Source organism: Lygodium microphyllum, chromosome 16 (genome assembly GCF_053477565.2).
Source record: "Lygodium microphyllum isolate KBCC chromosome 16, Lygodium_microphyllum_v1.1.10, whole genome shotgun sequence".
Classification (NCBI taxonomy): domain Eukaryota; kingdom Viridiplantae; phylum Streptophyta; class Polypodiopsida; order Schizaeales; family Lygodiaceae; genus Lygodium; species Lygodium microphyllum.
The window spans coordinates 32,997,136-33,002,504 of record NC_141150.1 but is presented as its reverse complement, the minus strand read 5'-3'; positions in this window follow the sequence as shown (position 1 = coordinate 33,002,504).

Sequence of the window (5,369 nt, the reverse complement as noted above, 5' to 3'; positions counted from 1 at the left end):
ATACCCCACATAATCGTTCCACTATCCCTAGTATGCCCCTAACCCGTGATTGCTAGCTTTCTTCCTGTCATCTTGGTATTATCTACAAGCATATATAGAGATCATATTGATGTAATAGGAAATAGAATCAAGAACACAAAATAGTGAAAAGTGGTGACTTGAAACCTACTTCAAGTGTATCTATTTTAGGCTTCTAGTACTTATTCCACTAGATTTAGTTTATGTCTTCTCTTTCTCTCATCATGTGGTACATTTATTCTCTCTAGGAGTTAACTTAGCTTCGTGTTAAGCCACTAAGGTCACTTGGTAGCAATGTTCATTAGAGGGAATTCATACCTATGAAGATATTGTCCAAGTCTATTTGCGAACAAGGTCATCTGTAAAAGTTAGAATAAGAGGAGGGCCGAAGAGTAGTGCGAGGGGGTATATGCATGATAGGAGGCGAGATAAGTGGCCCAACAATAAGGTTTAAATGAAAGATTGTAAGGTTATATGGTCTAAAGTTTTTAGTGGAGAAATGAAACAGGAGGAAGAAAAAAAAGTTGTAAACAATGGGTTATTAGGAAAACATGATGAAAGAAGGTGCCAAGATGTAATAGAGTAAAAAAATACCTTCATACCTTAGCCAATATTTATCCTACTAGGATGAAATATAAAAGGCTAAGTTGTAACTAGCCAAGGCTCTTTTTTCCCTTTTACAACATGTAAGAGATGGAAAATAGAGTACATAGGGGCAAGTATAAAAGGTAAACGTACTAGTCATTTTGTAACTAGTTTTGACATTAGTACAGGTGTCTTCTCTTGCTTCATCTTTCTCTTTCTGTCGTCTCATGGCTACCGGTCTCGCTTTCCTACTTTCTTGTCTTTCTCTCTCCTTGACTAGACTTTCTCTCTCCTTTGCACTCTTCTTCTCTCTTTCTTGCAATCTTCTCTCTCCTCTTTCTCTCTCCAATTCACTTCTTGACAAGTGGTATCAGAGCATTGGTCTTTGATCCATTTTTCCTTCTATTTCACTCCAATTTTTCTCCATAAAAACCAATTTAGACAAGTGCTACATGTACTTGACATAGACAGTGACTAGCAGAGGTTTGCATGACACCTATAGTTAGCAAGAGACTATATTTGCAGATCTTCAAGGGCAGATATGGTAGTGGAAGGCTAAAATAGCAAGTCATCATCAAATTTCCATGGAATTTGGAGGTAACTAGGTTAAATGGGAGTTAACCAGGCTTAGTTTGGAAAAAAACTGTGGTTACTTTGAAAAGAGAGGGTTCTCTTTTCCCTTTCTTGGAGCTTCCTGGAGGTTTCATGGAGTCCACCATCAAGATCTCTTCATATCTCTCAAATCCCTGCTTCTCTTGACCAAACAACACCTGCCCTGACTTCCTTACTTCAATATCTTCAGGATGACTACCTATTTGTCAGAGAGAGGAGCTCAGCTATAGAGCCAGGAACAACCTTGAAAAACTCAATGCATTTTTCGGGCTAATTCTAGCCTGTTCTCTGCTGCTCTTACTTCATCTTCAGTCTTTGGCACTTCATCTGATCATTGGTAGAAGAAAACACTCAATAAACCTTGAAGATTGTACTCCATTTGTGAACCTTCAACCTTCCTGTAAACCCCAAATGTGCAATCCATGGGCAACCATTAAAGCTTGAGCACAACTTTTCAATTTCAAAGGGCTTTTGCTTCATTTCATCCTTGGAGTTCATCTACGACAAGATTCTCTCAAGATTAGAGGAAGATTAGAGTCATTGTAGCTTTCTTCAACTCTTCAAGTTTCCATGGAGGATAAATTTTGGGATTCTTCTTCAAGCTTGACATTCTTGGTTTCTAAAGTATAAAGAGAGCTGAAGTCTTCTCATTACAAGGATTCTATATGGTTTGCTTCTTCACGGCCAACATTGAAGCTGATACATGAAAGACTGAAGGTTAGTTCTCTTTAGTTGAAGCAACATGGAGCTTCTTTTGTTGAATTAAGCAGGGAATCATCAAATATTTTCTTCTTCAACTTCTTCAATAATTGAAGTATCAAGAGGCATTCTCTTATGTTGAATACTCAATGATAAGCTTCAACCGTAGCTATTAGTTTAGCAACTTCATTGTCTTCTTTGAGTAAGGCTCTTTAACCTTGGTAAGATTGAAGATTATGGAGTTATGGGATTAAATTTAGAAGAAATGTTTTGGGCCTTTTGATGATAACAAGCTAGAAATTCATTACTCTTTTTTGAGTTCTTGGATTATAAAGCATTACTTGTTACATGGGTTATGCTGATGACATGTTTGTGATGGCATGGGATCTTCAGTTAGCCACTTAAATGCTTATGCTGATTTGTCTACAACAATGTCTTGCTATTGTTGGTAGTGGTGATAAGATGATGCTCATGTTGGCATTCAAATGCTTAAGTTGGCATCGGTTGATTCATCTTGGCAGTGATTCCATTCATATAGTGATTACAGGACATTGCTCCTTCATTACAATCATTAAAATGGGTGGTCTAGGACTTTGATTACTTTTCATTGATCATGAATCAATGTCTTGGTATCCTCCAAAGTGCCTTCACTTCTATTTGTGAGTATACAAGGTTCAACAAGGCAAATTTTGGATTTATAGACCTCTTATAGACTCATTTAAACAAGGCAGGTTGTAGACAATTTCAATCAGGTCAACTTTGGGCTATCATATTGTTGGGGGTAAAGGCGCCTCTACCTAGCCGCCCGTGTATTACTATACTAACAGTCACCGCCACTGCACACTACAGGTGGTGGGCGCCCGTCATCATCACTTTATTCTTTATTCTTTTAGTGACAGTTTGAATAAAGGAAGGCCCAGTCACACATTGTGACCGTTGGAGTTCCCATTTCTAGTCTCTCCCTTTCTTGCTCTTACTCTCCCGCCATAGCTCTCAACTCCAACCTTCGATCCGTTGCTCCCTTTCAACTGGTATCAGAGCTTTGCTTTTCAACTCTTGAGCTTGGTTCATGGCATTCTCAGCATCCCATCGACTCCCTACTTGCATTGGGTCTCCTTCCCGGCAGCCATATCCGACTCCTTCGAGCTCCCATCACTCCCCGGCTTCCCGAGCACCTTCCCGGCATTGTTGGGTACCTTCAAGGCTTTACATCAGAGGTATTTGATCATTTTCTTCAGGGTTTACTTCAGTTCTCAGATCTCACAGGCTGTAAACAAGATTGGGATAGCCACCATTGAAGCTCCCTTGCTTCATATCTCACTTGCCTTTGAACAAGACTTGCTGAAGCTTGTTTGAGGCCTTCCTTGGCTTTAATCGGACCCCTCTAAAGCTTGACCACCTTGTTTTTGCATCCCTAGGACCAACATTTACAGTTGGTGGAATCACACAACCCTCCCATATGTGTCTTCAGCATTGACAGTCACAACAGTAGCTCTCCCCTCCATTGGCACTTGGAAAGGCTCCATTTCAGGCATATGAACATACTTTGATGCTTGGTTTTGATGGTTGATGTGTTGGCATAGCATTTGGACTAATTTAACATTATTTTGGGACTGTCATAACAATCCACAGGCAGTTTATGACAGTGTTGCACTGACATTTGATGCTACAGTTTGTTTGGCATTGTCATTTGATGCCCGGTTGGTCCCGTTTGATGTCCGGATGTTAGGGGAATGTATGCCTATTGTTTGGCAACCATTTGGATCTTGATTTGGTGCTGAAATTCTCAATTTTGAATAGTAAATCACTGCTGTACACAGTTGGGCTGAAGTCATTTTGCTCATGTATACTTATGCTTATGCTTTTCGGGCTATGTTTCGGACATATATGGTGATGTATTAACACTTGGGGCTCAATATAGAGCTTGGTTTTGATTTGGGGTCATTGGTTGAGCTTGAGCTTGCTTTGCAAATCATTTTGATGCTCTGTCTTGGATGTACTTATGGCATGTATGTTGCTTATGTCTGACCAGTCTTGACATGCTTAGCCTATGCCATTACTACATGCTAGTTTCATTGTTTGGAGCCTATTGCTACTGGAGCTCGGTCTTGGCTTGAGCTTGGATTCTCGGAGCTTACTTGAGCTATTTATTGGCTTGCCAGAGTTGTATCTTGGGATGTACTTGATATCTTACATGCTTATGAATGCTACATACGGATGCTCTACCGTCTACATGTTTGGGATGTACTATTGATGTATTGTCTTGGACTTATGTCATTGGCACTGTGTCTTGCCTTGGCTTGAGCTCTTGAGCTCGTACATATGGCTTTTGTGTCAGTGGGAGCATTCTTGAATGCTTATCAGACATTGAGTAGGTGGTACTTTTATGCATTGAGCCGTTACATGCTATTGAGCAGTTACAGACACTTGAGACTTTGGGACTTCTTACCTTTTGGGATGATACATCATATGTCTTGGTTCACTGTATGCTTATGAGCTAAGTCTCAGTTTTGGATCCATATCTTTGTGAGCTAACACCTACTTGTGTCAAGTTTTGGTAGTGGCAGGAACACTTTGCCCCGTTGCCTAGGGGGTGTGCCTACTCACTGGCAGATGTTTGAATGACATACTTGGGTGTTGGATTCATGCTTATCAACCGTCATATTCTTATGCTATGCCCGCATGATGCTGGCTTTGGTCTTGGCAGTATCTGATTGCCTTGGGATCCGATTTTGGTACTATTAGCTCTCTTTTACTGAAATCTGAAATTTATTACAACAAGCATATATCTATGGAGACTGACATGGATTTTTCATGCTGAAACACTTTGAAATGATGTACTTTCACTAGTACTTGGTGGGCAACAGCTTTGTTCCACTTTCTTTGCCATTTTTCCTCGATTTTGGTGATTTTTTTGTCATTTTCTACAGTAAACAGCAAGCAGTTTTAAACTGTCTACAATCTCCCAGCCTGCATTACGGCGAGTTCGTCCACTGATCATGCTATTTTGAACATCACTAAGCTTGATGGTACGAATTACTCTTATTGGAAGAGCCAGATTTGGCAGGTGTCAGTGCAGAAATCGCAGATCAAGTCTTTGAGGTTAAGCGGGCATCCGCCTGCAACTATGCCAGATAAGGAATGGCTTGAGCTTGATAAGTTATGCAAGTCCACTATTGTATTGTCTCTCACAGAACAGGTTTACTATAATGTCTTTAAGGAAGAACAGAGTGCATGGCAGTTGTGGAAAAAGATCAAAAATCTCTATGACAAGAAAAGTCCAGCAAGTCAAATGTATTGTCTGAAGTAGCTTATGGATCTGTGCGCATGAAGGAGAATGTGACTATGTCTGCTCACTTGAGCTAGTTCCATGCTATACTCAAGAACTTGACATCGTAGGACATCACTTTTGCAGAGGATGTCACTCCTCTTTTCTTGCTTGGTACTCTTAATGA